The sequence below is a fragment of the Cotesia typhae genome, unplaced genomic scaffold, assembly GCF_013202065.1.
Source record: "Cotesia typhae breed Kobodo isofemale line unplaced genomic scaffold, CoteBio_Ctyphae contig_23, whole genome shotgun sequence".
NCBI classification, from domain to species: domain Eukaryota; kingdom Metazoa; phylum Arthropoda; class Insecta; order Hymenoptera; family Braconidae; genus Cotesia; species Cotesia typhae.
The window spans coordinates 3,520,730-3,545,796 of record NW_027423729.1 but is presented as its reverse complement, the minus strand read 5'-3'; the positions used below and the strand labels follow the sequence as shown (position 1 = coordinate 3,545,796).

The 25,067-nt window shown below is 32.6% G+C and overlaps 2 long non-coding RNA genes across 5 annotated transcripts in view; one reads left to right on the top strand and one right to left on the bottom strand.

Moving 5' to 3' along the window:
* The window catches only part of LOC141524700 (uncharacterized), a 179,642-nt gene that overhangs the window by 92,036 nt on the left and 62,539 nt on the right, over positions 1 to 25,067 (top strand). For all 3 annotated transcript variants that reach the window (XR_012478746.1, XR_012478745.1, XR_012478747.1), the window contains one exon: positions 4,984 to 5,171. This is a non-coding gene — a long non-coding RNA (uncharacterized LOC141524700). The remainder of the gene's footprint in view (positions 1 to 4,983; positions 5,172 to 25,067) is intronic.
* Positions 13,511 to 18,172, bottom strand: LOC141524702 (uncharacterized). Of its 2 annotated transcripts, XR_012478750.1 has the most exons (4): positions 16,266 to 18,172; positions 15,552 to 15,914; positions 14,428 to 15,479; positions 13,511 to 14,362 (listed from the first exon to the last, which is right to left on the bottom strand). It is a non-coding gene; the product is annotated as an uncharacterized LOC141524702 (long non-coding RNA). The 2 variants fall into 2 exon arrangements; XR_012478749.1 differs by having other exon boundaries at positions 13,511 to 15,479.

Here is a 25,067-nt window from a genome sequence, read left to right as displayed (position 1 = left end):
ATAGCACATTTTCCTCGAATAAAAATCAGTCATTTATATCTGTGCATCGGTTCGAGGGAGGTCAATGCTTATTGAGAAGAAAATAGGGTAAATGAAATTAATTTGTTACCATTTTTCTACTTTGGCAATTTGGGAATGAACTTGACGGAAAAATAAAATGGGATTTTCATTATTTTTTTTTTTATGTAATATTGATTTTATTGTAAATTAGTTATAACAAAATAATTGGAATTTAATGAAAATCTATATATATATATATATATATATATATATATATATATATATATATATATATATATAAATCAATTGCTGTGCGTTAGTCTCGCTAAAACTCAAAAACGGCTGGACCGATTTTCAAAATTTTTTTTTGTTTTGTTCGTTATAGTTCAGGGATGGTTTAGAAAAAAAAATTTTGGAATTTTGGAATTGAAAAAAATTTCAGCTTAAAAAATAAAAAATTGTTAATTTTGTATCGAAATCGCTATTGTTACGCTTGAGCCTCAAGGTTGCAAGAGTATACAAAATTTTCCAATATGCAGGAAGATACGTACAAGTATACTTTGGGTATCTTTATATATATATATATATAAAAGCCATATATAATAGCTAAATTTGTCATTAAAGACAAATTTTTGGGAACTGGGGGAAATAAAGGATAAAGGGGGAAGGGGAGGACCTTTACTTAGTAGGAATTTTCGGTAACTGAAAAAGTAATTCGGACAGCCCAGACCGGGAATCGAACCCGGATCGTTTGGTTACGCGCCAAAGGCTCTATAATTTGTTATACATTTATTATATAAATAAAACACATAAACCATATTAAAATGACCAACAAGTTTCATTTAATAACTTAATACCAACTTAACCGTCTACAATACGACCAGTGTTAATTGTTGACAAAAATAAATTAGAGTTTACAGGTTAAAAATCACAAATCAAAATTTGTAAAAAAAAAATTTTTTGTAGGTGATACGAAGTTCACCGGGTCAGCTAGTATTTTTATAAAAAATTATAACATTATACTAGTTATAAAATATAAATTACAGGATCAAATTTATTATTTGAACATCTAAAATTTGATGCTTATAGTTGAACAATTCTTAAACCAAGGTGGAAATAAAATTCTCATTTTACCAAAGAAAAAAAATGATTACCGATTAGCAAAAAAGGTAAATTCGTTTACTCGACATTATGCACATGCGTGACCAGTGCACGCGTGGTGTGAAACATAAACCCGAGGTCTATAAACCCGCCTCACACCCGTCTCATAAAACATAAAATGTGAAATGCAACGCAACGCTCGACATATTCGGTGACAGATGCCGTTTATTAACAATGCTTGCCAGCACGGATGTTCCAGAGATATTCTACATGTTCTACTCGGTCTTGAAATTTCATCAACCTCACTCTGGACTACGAACTTTCATTTTAAGATACATCTATTTAGTCCACCAAATTTTCTTTGCTCGTATTCAAACATTGTGCATTAGATTCGATGCTGAAAAATTTCTGTGTTCAATGGTGCAATGAAACGTAAATAAAAATAGAAATAATTCAATTTTCATTATTTTTATTGCGATGATCATATCATAACGATGATTGACTTTAACCAGCGAACAGCGATGCTAAAATAGAGATTGATCGATCCACTTGCCGTCAATTGTGCAAACGGGCAATCGCAGCGTTTAATTTGTCACCGCGCAGTTTCACCAACAAAATTACAAATAGAAATAAAACACTCTATCCTCAATCACATCAAAACTCTCGAAGACGATCAACCTGACAATCTTTTAGCAACGTTTATTACCGCCGCTTCTGCGAGAAATAAATTCTCCGTATACTTCTTAATGATGGCTCTTTATCTAAAATTCGACGTGACGATCTTCAGGCCATTTGGTCCACCCCAAGTCGTCCAATTTCACGAGTAGAGGGCAATATCACGTCCCGATTCTCTCTTCTTAAAGTTCTTATCGTTGTTTGTGGACGAGAAACGCGCTTTTTTCTTTCTCTTATAAAGATTGTTGTAAGAATTAAATGCATTTTACACTCCGTTTACTCTTCTTTGCCTACACTCTTTCGTAGTCACCCTCTTTCTCAGTGACTCGACGAAATATAAGATGACAGGATGACCTAGCATGAATCTAATCTCGATAGCTTTTACTTCAAATCTGTCATCCCAACACTTATTTTAAAGGAAAGCTTTTATGTACGAAATTTTCCTTAAAAAATATTTTGATACGGTCATATTAAATTTTTGATGACCTAATATGCCTATATATAGTCCGATATGATTTGATGTGACTTAATACGTTTTTATCAGGCCATATATATTCATATGTGACCATAAATAATTTTTTGACTTAAGATAGTATTGGAAATACCTCATAGGTGGCGTATTATCGTTGAACCTTCTCAATAGAGGAGAGATAATTTTGAAATATCAAATTATGAAATAAAAATAATTTTTTCCACTTTCTCAAGAAGCTTATCTTTGAGCTTTAATCAACTATTTAATGAATTTTTGCTTAATAAAACATCTTTACGACGTAAAAATTTTTAAAGCAACAAAAAATTATTTCTTTATGTAAATGGCTAATTTTTATTACTGGCCATAGATTGACCGAATCAAAAAAATTTTTACGGATCACTTTTTCTTCGAAATATTCTTAGCATCATTTTTTTCTTTTTTTTTTTTCTTTTTTTTTTTCAGTGCATGAATTATAATAAAAAGATACATAGTAAAATACAAAGGGTGGAATGAATACGTGACAATGAGAAACTCCCAAGACCTCCACGAAGGACAAAAAAATCTAGAATTCTCGACACCGAACACCTCGAGGATCGTAAAGCTCGAACGATTGAATAACTTTTTTTTTTTAACTTTTTTCGTTCACGGCGGGTGATTTTGTGGTTTAGCTCGTGGTGGTCATGTGGTGCATATACGAGCGTCAAGAACGACAAACGTCTCATTGAATTCTCGAGTGGCTTTAAGCTGTGCCTTACTACAGCTATACAGCTTACAGTTATAGTTATGGCCGAGAGAGACAGAGGACAAAAGTTTGAGTCGCCAGCTTGCCAGTCGCCTTGGTAAGGTCGTGGGTGTCACAGGGGCAGGGGGTTGCTGTACTACGTAACAAATTGCAAAGGTGAAACGAAGAGTATTGCTATGGCAAGAGCCAGAGCAAGAGTAAGAGTACTTTGCAAAACCATTGCAAAGCGGTCACCGCCAAGTGAGGCAATAATTTTCGTGGGTTTATCGCGGTTTCTTCTTCTTCGGTTTCCCCTTACTTCCATACCATAAGAAACTACACCGCTGAATGTTTAGTTTAACCGTAATGTCAAATGTTTAACGTAAGACCGCATTGCCCTTAAACCTTCTTCTTCTTTTGCCTTGAAGCATTACTGAGGACGTTTGTCAACGAATTGCTTGGGAACTTTGAAATTTTGAAATGTCTACTTCACACACAGTACAATTAAAAAAATTTTTTTTGTTTCATATATCAAAAAAAAAATTACTTGATTATTAAAAAAAAAATTTATTTAACAAAAATTGGTTTATTAGTTGATTAAAAAAATTTTTCAAATTAATTTTTATTTTATAACTTAACTCTCTTATACTGTATATTTTTTTTTTTTTCAACGTAATTCTCTATAAAAACACTAAATAGTAAATAAAAAAAAACTATTTCAATCTTTAACGAATTCAAAGAAAATTTTCCGAGGAAAAAAATCACGCGTTTAATTTAAAAGTTAAGGTTTTTATTACAGAAAAAAAAGAAACAATAGCGAGAAATCCTCAGGCGATTTAAGTCTCAAGAGTGTCTCGATCCTCGTATGCATTAAACCCATTCACCAGCCGCGAAAAGTGAATGTGTGGCATCCCTTAGATGTCTCTTTAATTTACGGCGCTCAAAGTGTCGACCCTTGTCCGTTAGTAAATAAAAAAAGACAATGAGCACCCAGGGACTCGAAAAATAAATGAAAATGATTGTAAAAGTGAAGCTCACTGCTCGCTGATTTGATGAGTTCCGATCTTCAATATAATATGTGGTAGAACACGGGGACATCACTAATGCAAACTTTAAGTAATATTTGCTTTGATACACCGCCGGGGCTTTGTGCTCGCCCAAGTTGAGGCTCATCCTCTTACGTATGACGACCAGATAATGTGTGTCGGTACACTCATCATATCCATGTCCATATCCATATAACACGCCGACTACTACACAATGCGACGTACGGTATGTGTGTAATATAAGAGCGAGGTACTCTACATATATTTTAATGCTTTTAAAAAGTTTGCGTCGTTACAGAAACGACTCACATTTAAATTTTTATCATTCTCGTGGATAATGTATTTTGTGTGCATAATGCCCTCGACCTTAACCATCGAAAAAATATTTACGACAAAAAATAACATATTTATTTATTATGAATGTCAAAAAATAGTAGACATAATTCGTAACGGTCACATTCCGATTTTCATTACACCCCAACAAAAGTGTATGATATTTTTCCCGTGACATTTAATAAAAAATATTGTGGGGTATTTTTTAATTTATTAAAAATAAATTTAAAAAATTTTTTATTTTATTACTGGTCTTGGTACCGATTAGTTTGACTTGTCAGAAATTTTTATGATGCTGAAATCAATAAACATCTTACAATTTTTTTATTTCATATTTTTTTTTATTAAAAATCTGAATAAAATTATTTTTTTTCCGAATAAGTGAATTTTACGCCAAAAGAATTAAATCGATTAAAAATCATCCACTCGGCAAATTTTATTACATTGTATTAATTAAAAATGTGTAGAACTTTCCAGGAAATTTTTCAATCAAATCTATTCAACTTATCAATCATACTCAATAAATCACAACCAAAAAATCTTAATTAAAAGACTTTCCCATCAACACTTAACTTCCATTAAAACTAATAATACTGATTAAAATTATCATATAAATAAAAATTTTTTTCTTACAGTCAGTTCAAAAGTCCAAGCCGTGAAATCTGAGTTTAGCTTCCCGTCGTTTGTCGGCCACAGTCTTAATGCGATTTACCCTTTGTCCTTGGACTCTGCAGCCGCTGCAATCACTAGAACGGAAACCAACAAGAAAGATGATAAATAAAGACCGAGGAAAGTGAAAAAGTAATATTAGCCGCGCGTAAGGGTGAGTAAGTATTAATTAATTGCATGTGGTAAAGTAGCCTGCCTCATCAGCAGTCACTCCTGCTATTTTGTACTCACGATGAGTACGTGTTCATATTATGTACATTGTACACGGTGGTTTAGCGTCTCGGATGCAGTAATAATATACAGTAGTAGCCTTAAAGATGTCAGCGCAAGACACGGGGGCAAAACCGCAAAATTAATTCCCACAAAAATTTCGTCGAGTTATTATGAGTCTCTTTCAGTTTTTTTTTTGCTTCATGACAATGAATGAGCTTCTGCTTCATGCTACTATACCGCTTATTGCCTCTACTCTTGTAACCCATCAAACACTCCTCACTTTTCATTGTACGTCTTTCATTTAAATGCGCAAACACTGACACATATATATGAGAAATGCACTTAAGTGCAAATTTAAGCGGCATGCAGAATGGAGAGAAGGCAATCAAATGCTTGGACCTTTGACGTTGAAAATTAAAGTTACCATGCCAAAAATTATTTTTATTATTTATCCCCGTCACATTCAATTCGCAAACCGCAGAAATTATTTTAAAAACTTAAATATTACGCCCCGAAAAAAAAAAACACTAGATTTATGTCGAGCTCAAGTGACGAATAGTTAAATAAATTTTTATTTTACTAGTTGTTAAATTGCATTCAAAAGAATAAGAGACACGCAAGAGGTATTGTTATTTATTCATCGATATCGTGACTCGAAAAAAAAACTAAGGGCGGATTATTAATTGGTGGCAAATACTGGGCAAAATCAATAGCAGATTACGGGTGTTAAAAAAATGTCAAGTGTCAATTATTGTAACATGTCTGTGTTTAATTTGTACTGCAATGGGTGTATTTTTTCTGACGGGTTTTTTTAATTTTGTGTACAAATCACTTTGGTCACGTCAAGCATATGTTGTTTGAGAAAGTTTTTTTTTTTTCTTTCAATATAGAGTAAATTGTGGTTTAAAAAAGTAAAAACACTTGAATTGATAGCAAATTAAAAAAATAAATAAACACTTGAAAATATTAAAAATTTATTTTTTTTAATAATGATTCAAAAGAATAAAATAAACTAGAAATAGTAAAAAATAATTCAAAAGATAAAAGAATTGAGCTAGCGCGAAAGTATCTCACTCGGAGTTTATTTTCACTATAACACAAGAAAGGATATTGTGGGGGTGAGTAGAATGTCAGGCATCCTGCCTTTGAAGAAATTCGCGAATATACATCGGATAGTTGATAATGTCGGAACGTATTCGAGTATTTTAAGGCAGTTTCTTTTCAACCCTGTGACCATTATAGCGTAGCCTGAGGGTGTTACTCGGCTCTAGTCTGTTCACAAGCTATCGGCAGCAAGCAGGTCTGCCGGAATGGGATAGTAGGTAAAAATAAAAATATAAAACCGAGAAGGAAAGTACCACGGGTGACGGGTGGGAACTCAACGGTGAGCTCCGGAAGGGTCGATTGTTGACCGAAAAGTCGCCAATTTAAAAGGACCCCCGGGGGTTTTTCCACCCTCGTCTTATCTGGTAGCTGCCCCGTCTAACCGGTCTTACTATTTATATTGAGAGAACCTTGTATTCGCCAGCCAGGACGATTTCCTCGGCACGAGACTCTGACTCTGAACAAGCAATTATGTTGTTACGAGCTGTTTACAACGAGATTATTGTCGGTGGCATCTTGCGCCCCGGGTGGTGCTATTGCCCAAGACCAGGACCATGGTTCACTTTTATTTATTATTACTCTATTGCTTTTTATTCGTATTTTACTTACCAGCCCACCTACTGCTTTTTATTTTTTCAAATTGTAATAATTAGTAGTTATTATGTACAAGTTTGGTAAATTTTTTTTTTGTAACTTTAATTTTTTTTAATATTAAACCTTTTTAGGTCGTTTAATTTGACGTAATTATTATTGATAATTTTAATCACAGAAAAAAATTCAAAATGTCAGATAAGTTCTTCGGGAGAATTAAAAATAGTATATTTTTATTGACAATGATTTTTATTGAGAAAATTTTTTCATACGAAATAATAATAACAATAGTACTTCAATGTTTTACGACTCAACACACAATAAAAAAAAAAAAAAACTCATCAAATTAACCCAAGAAAAATGTCACCCATGGGAGTTTACAAAAATAGAGACGTTTTTTCAACAGAAAAATATTCATTCACTATCACATCAGGCATCTCGCCCCTCATTTGTCGTCTTGAAGTCGACCAGTTAATCTTCCATCTCGTAATCGTATTATTCAGTGTCGATAAGCGATAATCCACCTCGAACTCCCGACATTTAATCTCAATTTTTCTCATTGGTCTTCCCATAACTCACTTCTTGTACATTAACCGTATGCGAGATGTCAAATGTAAGAATTTAAATGTCCCAGAAGGCTGGAGATAGATCAGTCCGAAAAAAGTTGAAAGTGGACTATCGGGGGTTTTTTATACTTTTGAACTTCCGGAGAAACCGATTAATCATGTCGATAGTCACTGGTCAGTTTCGGTGCATATTTATCCGGTATACATAACTAAAATCCATCGGGTTTGTGCTTCTTTTCCTCTTCTACCCTTGGCCCAACCACCGACTGCCGACTCCCTACAAATGCGTCCAAGCCATTAATCCTGAATAGAAGCAAAACATTGGGCTCTCTACTCACTCGACAGATAAACGAGTGCCGAGGTATCTTAATATGAATACAAAAGCTATTTCGCGTCCGTTATTTATTGCCAGACACTGTCCGGCATAATTCTCCAGCCAAGTGTTCTCCGGCTGAACATCAATAGAAATAAGTAGAGCTGTATATAAATATATAAATATAAATATAAATATCCAGATATCTCCATTCATACATAGATATATCTTGAGTGAGCGACGCTTTGATACGCGCGGAAGAACGTCACGCCAAAGTGGACACTGGCGGCGAGCTTTCGGTGGATATGGATGGACGGATGAATGAATATTGCTTGGGCACAGATATATATCTACGATACGGGTGTAATACTCCTGCTTACACGTCAAAGGGACTAAGGACACTGTATTATACATCCTGTCCTGTCCTGTGTCCTGCAGACACAAGTCTGTGGTTTTCCTCGCTTCGATGGCGCGGCTCAAATTAAAGGGATTAACGCTTTGTTTCGCTATCGCATAAAAATTTATAAATATGAAACCTCCTGATAAATCTCAAGTTCTGCGTGTTTTTATTTTAATCCTCCAGACACAAGCTTGACCCGAACCCGCCACTCTTCTTTCTTTTTAATACACGCTTTGTTCCTGCACGCCTCTAGCGGTATTACTAGTCGCGGAATTTAACGAGATTTTAATTATAAAAAATTTTTTTAAACACTAAAATTTAGATTTTAGTTTACACTGATTTTAGACTAAAACAAATTTTCATTTGCTGCTACAAGTTTCAGTTGCAAAATTATTAACAAACAATTTATTTGAAGTTTAAATTGTGAATATTAATTATATTTTTCTAAAAAATTTACTTCGGAACATTGAATCAAGTTATAAAAAAGATTATTTTGTTTTTAAGTCTTCTTGATAAATCTTAACGTAAAATAATATTAAATTGAATATGATAATTACTCTTTATAAAAATTAAACAAAAATATTGATGCAATTTTTTAAAATATTAAAATTTAGCAAAAAATACATGAAATAATATCTGTCAATATTTTATACATCCGCGAAAATGAATTAAAAAAAAACTCAAAAAGTTGTTATACATTACATAGAAGGAGGTTTACGAGACAGTAGACTCTAAAGGGGGCGAGCAGAGGGTTAGTTGTGATGTGACGAGCTTTCGCAGAAGATAAACTAATCCCCTTTACCGGCGGTGTTACGTTTTAGGTTGATTGCCAGTGAGTGAACCCTTGCCCGAGTCGTTGGACAGGTCGTCACACTTATCTCTACGGGCGGATTTTCTGCTACCCCGTCACCCCCGGTCCCGCTTTGACACCGGTGACAAAATCGGTGGAAACTAACGGGGTGATTTTCCTAAACTATCGGGGGCGGTACTTGTTAACAATGCTGTTAATTCGCAGCCCGAATCAGCCTTCACTCGTTTTACGCAGCCAGCTGATTAGATTCCCCAAAGTTATTCCGAGTATTTGTTTAATCTGATGCTTCGTATCTTTTGAGCGAGAGGGTACCCTAGCACTTTTATTTGAAAATCTGCATAAATATAGATTTTTTTTCTCTTAGTGTATTGTATGAAAATTGCAAATATTAAATTATATTAATTAAACGAAATACATAGAATACATTCTCACTTAACTAAGTCAAATCGTTAGAAATTTAAAATTAAAAAAATCCTAATTTAAAAAATTAATAGAATTTTTTTTAATTGTCTTATTATTAGGTTTTATGTATCCTATTTTTTTTTGGACTTTTAGAGGTTTATATACCTTTTTGTCAGGCATTTATTGATATTTTTAGAACTTACCAAAGAGATTGAAAGTAAAAAAATTTAAACGTCTTAAAAACCTGATAGTGATGAATGGACGGTAATTTAAAAGTATTTTAAATTTTATTATTACGATAATACGATAACGAAAAAATTGTAATGTTTTTTTCACTGACTTATAAATGAAAATTTCCAATATTTTAATTAATTATTATTCGTAATATTTTAATTATTATTTGTAATTATTCATTTACGAATTAAATAAATTTTTTTTCAGTGTAAGAAGAAATTTGGTAATGAAAATTATTTTGGAAAAATTAATTGCAGGCCGGTTGACTCGTCAAATAAAATTTTTAATTGTTTTTATTCGAAATTATGAATAACAGGAAATAATAAACTTTGAAAAAGTAATACTTAGCTCGAAGCTAATTATTTCTTTTCAAGTTCTTAATAAATAAAATGGGTTTGATAATTCGGTCTCATTATCTTGTGATTACGAAGTAATAGAACATATTTCTTATTAAAAAAATGCTGTTATTTTTTATTGTAAAATTTTTTATTCTAATGGAAATCCAAGGGTCAATAATAAGAGACTCTTATCGGGATATTGGCCACAACTTGAGTCTTACATTCATAAATATTCCATCATTTACATTAATTTTCAATAATAATATTTCAGTGTTCTATAAACGACGACTGCTGTACCAAAACGTGTTTATACGTGAGTGAAAAAGCCAAAGCAATGTGTGTTTTAGAGATTGAAAACCTTTTTGATCTTTCTAAGTCGTTACCGATATTTTACGTTATCGCTTCTTTTGATATCAGAGTGAGTATTTGTGAATTAGATAGAGCTACAAAAATTATTTTTTTTTTTTTTATCGCCAGAGATATAATAAAAACGTTATTCCCGAGGATGAAATTAAAAGTATTGCGGAAATTTGTATGTTTAATATTGATATTAAAAGACTTATCGTTACTATTTTTTTTACTTTTTCTTTTGATGGTATTTTATTTTTGAAATTTTGAAATCATCTAGCGGATGAATTAAAAAAAAAAGCGACCAACGAAGGGTTAAAGAACATATTGAATTATTAATGCTAAAAAAACAGATAGAAAAATATTTTTTATAGGCTTTTTTGGTCTTAGTAACGCAATGTACTTTTAAAGCAAATTTAATGCTCTACAATCAAGGTCTCCAAACATTTCTCAAAAAATTTATATGTTACTCAGAGTTAAAATGGGATAAAAAATAAGTTTCCGATTTTTTTCCTTCCTATCCGATTTTATTGATCACTTTTTGTAATTTTGATAATTCTACGTACTTGTTATAGTGCAACAAAGACAGGGATTGCGTTTATCCCGAAAAATGTATGTTTCGGTCAGCAAAGACTGGTGGTATATGTAGAAGAGTAGATTATCCTGTTATACCAACGACGCCTAAAAGTTGCGTTATACCTGGATTGCATGTATGTAAAATAAACAAAAATTTATTGGTCAATTTTTAATTACTTCACTTGATTAATTATTTAAAAAGTATCAACAAGTTTATTATTAAAATTTTTTTGCTAGTGCAAGAAAGATGATGATTGCTGTTCCAAAAATTGTCATAGGTATTTCAAAACTCACATAACTTATTGCCTTTCTGATGATCCACCTTTATGCAAATTGACTGGTGCGGAAGTGCATAAAAGAATAGTTTACTGATATTTATTATAATATTTAATTTTGACAGAAAGTAAATACAAAATTATTCTGATATTGATTCCAGTGTTCTAGAAATATAGATTGCTGTTCCAATCGTTGTGACAATTATACGATTGCAACTTCTGTTCGTACCTGCCTTCCAAAAACAAATGGTTTCTCCATCACGACGCCATTAAGTCTTGATATTCCGTTATTTTGTCTTAAAGCTGGATCAGCTGTACGTAATTTTTTTTTAAGTAATAGTAATCACATTTCAAATTAAATTATAAATTTTCCATTCTACAGTGCATATCAAACGAGGATTGCTGCTCTGGTTTATGTTCATTTTCACGTATACAAAACAGTAAATTCCATTTTTGCTCGAATTACCTTTAAATTTTTTTCCAGAGAATGTGTTATCATTTATTTATTAAATAAAATAAATATTAAATTGTGTCAATAAATTTGCGCTATGTAAATTAATTGATTATCGTTAAATAAATTAATAAAAAACAATTCATTTATTTTAAAAGTATGATGTAACGATTAAAAAAAAAAAAATCAATGTGCACCGAATTAATAACGAGTATTTAACTTTTCCCACAAATGTATCGATTGTCAATGGCAGATTCTCGTCAATCTCTTTTATATATTTTCTCATGAATAATATAACTGAGTGAATTACAAACGTACGTGTTTGATCGTGTTTTCGGGATGGTTAGAAGCTAGTACTCTCATTTATCTATACATATAATATAAATAATAGTGTACGGTGAGTTCAGTGTCTGTGTACCGAGTGTGTATACCGAGTACCGATTTAGATGCCTGAGGCTTTTCCGACGTGGTTCTGTGTGTACGCGCGAGTGGACTAGCGTAGTTTGCCCGTCGGCCAGCAGTCTGCTTCTGTCACTAGTACTCCAGTTAATTGCTATTTCCGCGCTTGAATAATTTAATAAACTTCGGATAGGAAAGGAGTAGAGGATATGTTTGCAGTGAGTGTGATTACTCAGAGTGATATGACAAATGCATCGGCCATCGGCCTTTTATCTGACCCTATTTTTTGAGTCAATTCAATGTCCATATCAATTCAATGTCTATTAGGCTGTTTTCAATTCAATTTTTGTTGAAAGAAGGATAAAATTTTGGTTGATTAATCATATTACGGAATAGCTGCTGGGTTTATGTCAGCTAATGTGGGCGAAAGATGAGGTAATGAGCCGAAAGAACGACGTAGTGAGAAAAAATAGTGTCATTGATTAATCGTCAACGACAATCATATAAATGTAGACACTCTTTGTCTCTTAAACCGCAACAATTGCCGCAATCTGGTAGGGAACTAGTTGATGTAAGTCTTTAATATATATTAATCTTCTTGGAACTGTCCTGAGTTCATTTATTTGGAACCATTAATGTGAATAAGTGTGAAAGTAAAAATATTATTGGGCTGGGGTCATATTTCTAATGATAATGATTATGCTCTCCATTTTCAATATAATAATTTTTTTTTTACATTTTTTTTACTCATACAAAAAAAATTGAATATTTTTGCATTTTTCATACGATACCCTCCGGCAGAAGGAAATTCAGAATAAGTACAACTTTACTTAGAACTCCTATCCGTAGTTAAAAAAATACATCTGTTTTTATTCAACCATTTAGAGTTTACAAAGTCGTAGCTCGTTATTTATTTTATCCATTACCGCTAAAACGTTTTCTCATGTTTCAAAATATTTAAACTTGTATTTTCCATTCTTCCTCTCGACATCCATCCCCAGCACAAAATACACATACATAAGTCGAACGATATCTAGTAAATTTCCACGATTCAACGCCTGAGGGTTTGACTTTTCTTCGACCCTCTTTTATATTTTTAAAAATATAATTTTATAAAAATTTTTAAAATCACTTGATTTATTTAATAATTTAGTTTTGCGTTAAGAGTAAAATCCGGCGAAAATTAAATACTTAAAAATAAAAAATTGCAATAATAATTTAACGTTTTAGCTTACAAACAAAAAAAATGCCTAGTTATGATTGTCATTATTCATCATTACTTTGTTTTCAAACCGTGCGCGTAACCGGGGAAAAATATCAAGCCATTATGAATAAATGATGATGAGAAATATTTCATGGGCAATCGGCGACAGCAATAGATGCTATTTTGTGAACCCGCTATGTGCTGAGTAATTAATCATTCATAAAAGCATACACACACTCACATATGAATAAAAATTCTCGTTATTTAGCATTTATTTCATTTTATTTAAAATCCTAGAATATTTGAATTTACTTTTCCAGTTTAATCCACGGTAAAATGAAACCGTCATTATACACGCGCGTTTATTTCAATAAACAAAAGCATGTATGTTTTTTCAGCGACGTATAAAGAATAGAAAAAAGTCTTTTATAGGTTGCAGGATAAGTCCAGCTCTATAGCAAACGCGGATTTGAGAAAAAAATTTGGACGCACCGTAAATCCCATTTCCGATAACGATGATTCGATAGACCCCTCACGGCTTTGGTCAGATTCTCCGAACTCCAATTGGGTTATCATAATATTTTTCCGATTACCGATACATAGATGATATAGTTATAGTTATAGAAATGGAATATATCGCTTCTGGATTTATATCACGTGCTGAACGCCGACCAATAAACCGAATAATCGTGTCAGGGTAATTGGAATCCAATGTCATTATAATAAAATGAATCACACTATTTTTGGTTCAATGCTTAAATTTTTCTATTTATTATTTTTTACTTTTTCCGTTAAAATTTATCAAAAAAAAAAACTTAAACACAAAATAATTTTTAAGAAAATTTTCTTCAACGTTCCAAAGTCAATTTTTTAGAAAAAACGTAATTGATATTTATAAATTTTATTTTTAAGATTAATTGTTTAAAGTATTTTTTTCGTATATTCACTTCAAATTTACCTTCGATTTTTTATATCATACTTATCAAAGTATTAATCCATTAAAAATAGCATTAATATTATAATATGTATATCAGGAATGTGGACTAGATAGGATCATAATAACAAATTACATTATTATTTCTGCGACGTTTCGGTCATTTATTAGACCTTCATCAGGCATCTGAAAATTACACAAATTAATAACTAACAAAATAACATAACAATTGATACAATTCTAATATTTACCATAATACGAATTCTAACAATCACTATCTTACATTGCACAGTTGCCTTAGTCATATAAATCATCACAAGATTAACAAAATTGATAGATTTATTAATTATTCTTACTATTAACTCAGAAATAAAGTACTCTCGACACTTATAAAATTGTTATTGCGTGGCAACAGTTAACTCGAATCTAAACTTTATGTACTATACTGCAAGTCATTCGTCATACAAACTACCGCTGCTTGCGTGAAATATTCGATTCAAATTCCATCTATAAAATATAATTCCAAATACCTCAAATAAATTACTCTCGAAGGTCAGCATACTATATAAACAAAACTTAAAGTTAAATTCCTCCGTTAAGTCTCTAATACAAAATAACTTATTTTTTCCTAGTCGATTTATAATCCTTTAATATATCATTATATAAAATACTTAGATTGTTGGTGTCAGTTCTTTTATTCACAGTATCGTTTATTTTAATAAAAATCATTTCGCTAACGTTGCGTTTCCACCAATTTTTTTCTTTATCTAAAATCTTTACCTCGTCAAACACAAAATTATGATGTTGGTCGAAATGATGCGATGATAATGCCGTTTTGCTCTCTTTTACTATGTTAATGTTTTTGCAATCATAGATATGCTGTTTCACTCTATCCCCTAAATACTGTTTGGGGATATACTGTTTTATTTCTGCGACCGAAACGTCGCAGAAATAATAATGTAATTTGTTATTATGATCCTATCTAGTTCACATTCCTGATATACATATTATAATTAAGAATTATGGATGATAATGAAAATAATATAGCATTAATATGTTGGAAAAAATGTCGACATATTTATAAAAAAGTTAGTGTTACTTATCAACAGTAATTGAATTTATTTATGGCTTGAAAAAAATCTAGGTTAATAGATTAGAGAATTTTTTTATTTAACACAAAAATTCAGTATGTAGCATAGTCATAATTTTTAGTCCATGATGGTATCACTGTAGTGCACAAACCAATTGGGATGTCACTGTAGAATCGGCAATCTGATGAGCAGCAATGCTCATTTTTTGAGCACTGAAATAACAAAAATTGATAATATTTATTTGTTCTTTTTCTCTTAATTTAAGAATAGCTTTTATTACTTACTCTTTGATTGCCATGAGCGCAGTAGTGACCATTTGCAAAATGAACTAAGCAAATTATCAAAATATTGAAAATGACAATTTTTGTGAGGGTGACAAATATTTTTTTCATTGCTAGATCCTTTACAAAATTTTATTGATTAATTCTGGAATTTTACGATTGTAAAAATAAAAAATTTCCAAGCAATGAAGGATTTACTAGCTAATTGAAGTTCTTATATAATATACTCCCCCCCCTCCCTTTTATTTTTAGATTCGACATATTCGTACTACAGATAACTCAACCAATAATTAAAGTTTTAAAAAAATGAGTCGTAGTTTTAGCGGTAAAAATGTTTTTTTTTTTCAGTTATCTTTCGTCTATCAACTGGAAAAAAAAAAAAAAAAAAAAATTGTTAACAAAAATTATAAAAATATTGACGCTAAATTTTGTGTTCCGCAGTTAATGTTATTTTTGAGGAAAAAAATTCTTTCATTATCTTTCAAGTAATTAAACTTATTATTTTTGTAATAAAAGATATTGAGTTCTATCAATTAATAAAAAAATAAAAAATATTTTTATAGCTTATTTTAAGACAAAATTACGATTATTTTATCATAATGAAAAAAATAGATAAAAAAAAAATATCCAGTGACTTGAGTTTCGTTAAATAGAGTTTCCACTGTTTTTAAAAAATTCTAAAATATTCCCACTACAATTATTTAATAGATTTTCTACCATAAAAATCAAAAACAAAAAACACGTGTCGACAATAGATCACAGAATCGAAAATTGATTGCACTCCTACTCTCTCCCTTGAAAATATGATGACTAAACACTAAACAGGAGTCGGCGATACCGATACCGATAACGATCATCGATAATGATTGAGGGAGGTGGTGGATTGCGTGATCATTGATCATCAATAAACACTTGGCTGTCTAGTCGCTGCCCCATGCAATTTTAAAGGCTTCTTCTCGAAATTCACACGGTAAGGAGTTTTGAATTCCTCGATATTGACGAGGGATGATCACATTTTGATGAGGGTGAGAACCCCCACCCTGACGAAATCTGGCTACATTTCTCTTTATCTTGTGCTAAACTTCCCTCATCTCATCCTCCTACTGCTTGCGAACGGAACACTCTTACATTTACATCATATCATATATATCGTACATCGAACATTGTAGGTTGTATATTGCGAAAGTAAAAGCACTAAACATGCTAGTGTGGTAGCCCATCCATCAAACGGTTGACAGATTTTAGATTGGCTTTAAAAGCTTAATATTTTTATTTCATTTTAGACTTTTGTCAATACTAGTAAACCAGCTTTTGACATTACATTTAATATTATGCTACACACTGAAATCAGTACACTGATAATATATGTCATTATAATTTAATAGGCATAATTAATTTCTGATAAATGATTTTTTAACAACAGATGATTTTTAACAACAGTTGAAAATAAAATAGAAAATTACTAAAAAAGTAAACCACTAGAAATTCGGCTCACCCTATTACTAAATTCAGTACAAACGATCAGTAATGGTATTTGACGTGGCTTGCCTTTGAGCCGAACCGATTCCGAGGGAGGATGCCGCGCATGAACGAGTTGATTAAATTCAAACACCTCAGTACACAGATTCCAGAATGTAATGCATAGCGGGCCATGTGACGACTGGAGAATCTGATGAGAAACACGCACGTCCCACAATTCACCATCCGTTAGCGTATGCGGCTCAAATATGCTCATATAGAGATCGGCTTTGCTCAAAGGACAGAAGCCAGCGATCAGGACACTTTACACCCGTTACCAACAATGGTCAGGCATGATAATAACATCCAGGGTACGGCTACGATAACCCTCTTCCTCTTTTTTTTTTATCTTAATCTCTTTTTTTTATACCCTCCTAATCTGGCCTTTGATTAAACAGCCGTTAATGTAAAAGGCATCGATGATAAAAATCGCTTTGGAGAATTTTCTACTTTGAAATTTAATATAAAAAATATATTTTTATATATTTAATATAAAAATACATAATAATATTATCTTTTGACTAAAACAGCAACTCTAAGCTGAGCCTGATCTGAAAGCTCGGTATGTATAAATGTGTACCACCCTCGTAACACTTTACTCCTACGCATTGAAGAGGAGAGAAGAGATCGATCCTCGTTGACGAGCCACACGCTTAATACAAATTGTATGTGAAAACTCGAAGCGAGGATCTCACAACCGTGCGACAGGTTTTGATAAATGACACTACACCAACCACCACGCTACACCCAGTTTATTTCGCATGCAGACCGTCAGAGAAAGAGGCTACTGAAAACTCAATGTAATCAACCGTTGTATTATATATACAGCAGGGTGACTTTGCCACTATACAACGGGGGTTAGGTATATATATTTTTTATATGTGTACGATGTGTAATATGAATATGAGTTTCAATCATTTGAACATCGTTTATGATCATCACTCTTCTTTCCTCACATTTAACACCCACTAAATATAATAAGTATTACTTTATATTTCATACTTAATTTATGTCACGCAATTAGAGGAATTTGTAATGCTTTTTATCTATGAAAACAATTCAGATCGGTATGATATTTTCTTCTTGAAAATAAATTGTTAATTTTTTTTTTTTAATGTAGAAAATTTTTTTTACTTTTTTACATGATATTTTAACCTTCTATTATTAACACCCAACAGCAACATCATAATCAATAATTCTTTAAAAAAATGAGTCAGCTCCGCATTAAAACCTCGAAACTAATCTCCAAAAATACTGAAAAAATTTGCATTTCTCCACTATTTAAAATAAAATAAAAAACCAGTAATTAACCTTAAAAATGGCATAATATCCATGTTTATGAAGGTAGAATCCTGGCAGAGTGCTTATAATATAAAGTCCAGCAGGAAAATCCTAGCAATGAAACCCGACTATTCTCTCTTCGCCAACGAGCTTAGGCGATTCGAGAAAAGTTAATCTTAATAAACGAGGGTAATCAACAGAGTCTCCCTTCCCACACCGTACAACTAAAAGCATTCTTGGTCACAAATGCTAAGTCCATGCAAATGCCTAGCAGAAACTCCATCTTCAGGATCTTTACCAGCCGGTAAAATTTGCATACTACTCACTCGATTCACCGGGCTTTTGTCCGAGCAGAGTGTCCATCAACTTTTTGTCCGGCTCTGCCCCATCCCGACCACCAGCGAGCAATAGAAGAGAAGAGCCAGCTCACAATTAAATAGAAGAGTCAAATGACCGGCGGGCTTAAGGCTGGAAATTCAAGTAGGAACAGGGCATGTCCCTTTTATTTGCTGATTGCGTTCGGATTGTTTCGTGATTTAGCATAAATGTTTGATTAGATTACTCAAAGTTCCGCTGGCACCGGTCGGGCCATCACCCTCTTCATCTCTTCTCTTCTGCATCTCCCGTCGACAAACCTATCTGGCTTTCGGTCTATCGCTTTTGTTTGTCCAAAGTCCGAAGCGTGTCCACCCTGGTCCTGGAAGCGTTCAATTGAACGTAACCCCGTGTAATTATTTATCTTACAAACATTAACCAACATTGGCATTTCATCAACATCAACAACAGTTGTGTCATTTAATCGAGTGTTGTTGCTTTTTATGTTTGTCCGACAATCGATTGTTGTTTGTGAACGTCCATTCTCGAGGCCGAGGGAGCTTTCAATAAAATAATATCGCTGAGCTTGTCGGCGGATTGGTAAACTCGTAAACAAAAGGGTAATTGAAATTAAAGCGGTAGTAGTCTCCAGCCATCTGAATTTGAATCCTAGAGCCATCAGTTTTCGGTGACAATGAGGAGCTTAAACGTTTAAGGTAATCCCTCGGTGAATGTGATGGCACTTAATACATTGTCTCTACATCCTCCACGTCCACAATCCAGCAAACCTGATCCGCATTGAACGGTAACAAGACGGAGTACATTAACACCTAGTATTCTAGTGTTATAGTGCTTCAATGTTCCAATGTTCTAGGAGCTGCTGGTGGGCGCATTTGACTCAATAGGAATAGCAGGGGAATGGTGGTATCGAAGACAGAGAAGCTGGATCATCCGAGAGGAGCTTAACCCCCGGTGTTGTAGTGTTTACTCAGTAGGAACCATTGCTAATGCATCAACGTTATTAATGGCTAACGTTTGATTATTTAGCTTTCCGATCGGTTATTTGCTTGCCCATTGCGACTGTTATTTGTTTTACATGCTGAGTAAATGTTTGGAGTAAATATCATTATCAACTGGTGAGAAGGGTGCAACAACTGGAACGTATGTGAAGAAATTTTCTTATATGGCTGGATATGTGTATAGTCATATCATAAAATTATTTCACAGGCAACCAAAAATGATAATACTTTGACATCAATGACTTAAAGTAAATATCTTGTAAATGACAAGAGTAACTCGAAGGAAATTGCTTCCAATGGCAAAGTAAAGATGGCACTAAAAATTTATGGACTGCCCAAAAAGTTCAAAGCATTGATGGGCAAAAAGGTCGTCGTTCTATAAGAAGGAACATTGCGTCTCAAGGGTACGATATACTACGGACAAATGATTGGTCAAGAGAGAGAGCAGGAAAATAAGTAGGAAATCAGCCCTTTAAGTAAATTCGTATCAATCCCCAGACGCCGGACCGGGTGATCTATCATGATTGTCGCGGTCAATATGAATGAGCTGATATTGAGCTAGATACAATACCAGGATAAATGTTAACGAAATGGAAATAGGGACAAAAATTTTTTTTTTGCATTTGATTACTTGTATAAAACGATTATCCTTTCGATCATTCACGCTTGTTGTTCCTTGGCTGCTTTTTGTAACTCTGTTGAATTTTTTATAACCCAAGTATCGATGAAATGCTTATCACAATTTCACGGGGGGACATTATTACAGGAACGTTTGTATTAGGAAAGTCGAGGGAAAGTATTTCCGGGTGAGTTGCTTGAAGGATTAGATAGATTACCGGGTCTATTATCCCAAAGACCGGAAAAGTCGGCAGCGTTATTCTTTGATGCTCAAGAAAAATAAACCCCCGTCGCGAAAGTCTACAGTTCAGATCCTGGCTAACGAGGAGTAGTTTATTTTTGTCAGCAGTGAATTGAACCCATCATTACGACAACAAATAGTAATAGATCGAGTCACTTTGTTCAAAACATTTCAACTGAATATTTATAAGTTCATTTAGGATTTATGATTTATGATTGATGCTCATTTCTACGCTTAAGCGACTCGACAATTTAATTTAGTGCTGAACCGGCATTTTTGTTTTAGAAATTCTCATCAATTTCGCTGATTAAAAATTTTTACATTGTATTCGACTGCAGAATGAATTTCGCGAGGGTTTGCAAACATATTTGTCAATTATTATTATCGTTATTATTATTTTTTCATTTTACTAATTAAATTATTAATTGTTTTTATTGAATAGAAATTAAAAAATGCGTACTTAGCGATTTAAAAAATGAATAGAATTTTTTTTTTTAGTCAGAATTTTGTAGTGCATTGTTTAAATAAACAATTTTGTTGATCAAGATTATTCCCAAAGGATAATTGATCGGGCCATAAAACATTAACCAAAATCGGGGATAAGTTTCTTCCAGAAACTAAAACTAAGTTAATTTTATCGGGATAGACAGAATAAAGTTAATAAAAGTATCTTCTCTCCTCTCCAGCTCTCGTACGAGCGAGCAGTCAGTTGGGTAAAAACTTTGTTTTACGGTTGACAGATAAGCTTTTTCTGCAGAGCGGTCTATTGTAGTGGAGTGCGCTGCAGCGGAAGCATTGACTGATCGGCGAGACACCCTTGGAATATATAATTACCGACCCTCGAAAGTTCCTCCCAAACGAACGACAATGTTCCCGGTTTTCCATCGAGCGATTCGCGAACCCCGGAATACCCAGTATCACACCCCACTAATAGGGGACTGACGTCACCGTCAACACACCGAAGAAAAAAATTTATAAAGAGATAAAGACCGAGAGCAGAATAAAACCGAGCTGTGTGATTGATTGGCCCATTGAAATGCTTATTCCCGGGATGGACTAAAATAAAACCGAGGAGCTTCCAATGGTTTATTACTATCAAAACGTGGATAAATAACCAGAATACTCATTTGCTCGGTCAATCAATCTTGCCGATTGTCATTGTACTTTTACATAAATGAATTATTTACTGCTGCATAATCGCGCTTCAATTTACTCTGCATCATGATGTATAAACCATTATGGAAGATGTTCCATAATGGTTTATACATCATGATTCATTATCAAATATGTGTTTAATTATGTACACACAATTATTAAAAAAAATTCGATTGAGAAAAATAATTTATTACGTAGTCTAGAAAGGTATAGGTAAATTGTTACGTCACATTAAATGGAAATGGGTTTAAAATACTGAAAAAAAAAAAAAAAAAAAAAAAAAAAAAAAAAAATTAACTGAATTTTATAAAAAAATTCTTGTATTAAATAATCAAGGAGTCAAAATTCAGGATAAAAAATTCTTGTGGCATAATTTTCTTGGATCGAAATATTTCTTCTATAAATGCATTGTATATTTATTTTCTAGAAAAAAAAAAAATGAACGTTTTCATTCACATTTCCAGTAGATTATTTCTCCATTTATTCGTCGAGCTTTAGCCAACGTTAAACCACGTGAGTTTTGTTCTCAGTTGGTCGGTAAAACCAGTAAGGGGTGAAAAAATTCATGGAGTAAGATGGAAAAAAGCTCGTCCAATTTTATTTCCCTTTTTGCAGCAAGAGAAAGGACGTTTAAGCACATGAACGTGGAGCTGTACAACCGAATGCATTTTAACGCAGATCAACTGCATTACGCATTGCCCCTTGAAACAGAAATGTAGACATAGATGTAAATCTACAGAGACCGCTAAATTGCAGTAAGTATACACGGATTACAAACTGTATGCGTAAAGGATTAATATTCTCCTCTGTGCTTGTAGTTCTACGCCGAGCCGTAGCTACGGAAAAAAATCATATCGAAAAAGAACTGACGCTTAAACCACCTTGCAAAGGTTCCCCCTTGAGGGACAGCAAATTTGAAGCACCTCTTACTTTGAAGCGCCCGAGCGCCATCGCGGTGGCGTCTCCAACTAAAAGGCACTGGCGTTACCTGTACCCGTTCTGCCGATCAAAGAAAGAGAGTACGTATAATATAATAGCAGTGCAATACTTAGGTTGATCGATGTTAGCGCGGATTTCGGTGGAACAATAGCTTCGGCTTGAACATACCACACACTTCACACTAGGAGCCGCAAAATCCTGATACAGGATCAAAACTTAATAACGGATGCAATGCATCGCATCGAGTTTTGGGATGTTATGAAGAGCCACCCGAAAATTCACCAATGTTCATTCACTCTCCGTTTTAGTCCGCTGGCATGTTGTGTATGTGCAAATGCTCATCATAGAGTACTGAGTACATATACAAAGACTTTATCTACTTTGGTGCCGGCTTTGTGTGGGAAAGTTTGAGAGTCTCTTGGAAGCTTAACCCTTCTAGTGTACTACAATACACAAGAGAGATTTCGAGTAATTCTCATGAAATTACGCGGCGACGGCTACAGATATTAATGTTTCATGATTAATGAATTTTTGACTTTCTGATACTTCTTAATTTTTATTTATTTTGTTGTTTGCTTTATTACTTTTTACGTTGACTTGAGTAAGTTTAAAAGAATTATTTTTATATGATTAAAATATTTTGTTTTTGTTTAAAACTTTACTTAAAAAAAAAATTCATTGATGAAAAGTGAGCTTTTTAAATTTTCATTTTTATTTTTAGATATTCTTTTTGAAACAATTAAAAAAAAAAATTCTATGAACTTAACTGAGCACTTTACTATTTTCAAATAAGATTATTTATATTCTATTTTTCCAATTTTAACTGATTCTCCTCAAAAGAATTTTGTTTTTGGATTAAAAATATTTTTCGTGAATCAAGTATTTTTTTTTTAATAAAGTTGTGACTCATATGTCACAATAAATTATCCACAAATAATAATTTTAAAATTCTTACACATTGTAATTCAGTTAACATTCTATTTGAAACAAGTTCCGAGGCGATAAAATGATCAAGGGCTTGTAGAGGGGCGTGTAAGAGTGAAAGATGTGCCGAAGGTGTCGTAAAAATCGGTAAGTCCTCAAACAAAAAAATAAGAACGTATATAAGGCACTCGAGTGGCCTCAAGATGGTGCTAAAATCGGGAGCATAAACACTGACCGCGACGTAAAAATGAAACCTAAGTATCAAATCGTCCCTCTTCAAACGACCTTTTTTGTTGCTTACTTTTGATCTTTATTTTCTCTCCTTCTTAGTCTCGTTATCTTTCTTTTCATCTTCCTCGATACTTTTAAGCTTTTTTCCTCTTTTATTTTCTGGTTAGTATAAATCACTACCGCCTTCGCGGGTTTATATTCATAGACGCGTTGAGGAAGATTGAAGAGCTCTGACAATACCCCTGAGAATTGCTCATAAAATACGTTAGATTGTAAAATATTGTTGCGACAAAACCAAAAGGCCATTTGCTTATTTATTTTTTTTACCTTTATTTTATTTCAGTTGACTTTAACGTCTCAAATATTTTATCTTGTTAAATATCATTCCGTTTCAATTATCACCTACAATATATAATATATAATACTCTTGGTATTTTTACTGCTGAATTTTATACTTTTATTTACGGGTCAATAAATTTTTTTTAAGAAATATTATTAATTTCTTTTAAAACTTTAGACAAACAGAAGGGGTCAATAATTCTAAAATTTTATTTCCATAAAAATGAAAAAAATTTGATATTTTAAAAAAAATTGCACTTAAAAATTTTTATAATTATGCGTATTAATAATTGAAAAAAAAAAATTAAATTATATGTGAAATCCCTCTTTTATTTAATTACCGAAAATTCCAATAAAAAAAAAAAAAATCTCTTAATTTTTTCGAAAGCTCGGAATTAATTAATATGACAAAAATGCGCAGTTACTTGACATTTTTTCGTAAAACTGCACATGCGTTAACGTGGAGGAAAGAATGTAGAAATAATAACAATATTAATATCGATGCTTAAGTACATAGTACCAAAGATTACAAAAATTTCATACAATACTCTATACGTATCCAATACAGTCTATAAATAAATTTAGTTCTTTAAAGTACGACAAAAGATTAAAACATTCCTGAAAGGTAAAAAGTAAAAAATTTCTAACACACCACCATCGTTCTCACATGGAATTTTTCGCCGTTTGTTTTCAATTTACTTCAAACCGTTCGGGCTAGTACTGAAGAACAGTCATATCATTACGAGTTCAGCTACTACTCAAATATAATCCAATATAAAATAAAAATACTATACTGTAATAATTCAAATTTTTGAGTTGTGATAATAATTGTTACAAAAGTTAACGAATTTTTTTGTGAAAATATAATTTGGACTTTACTAAAAATACGTAAACTGAAATAAATTTCCGGCCACGCTTGGGAATAAAGTGAAATAATAG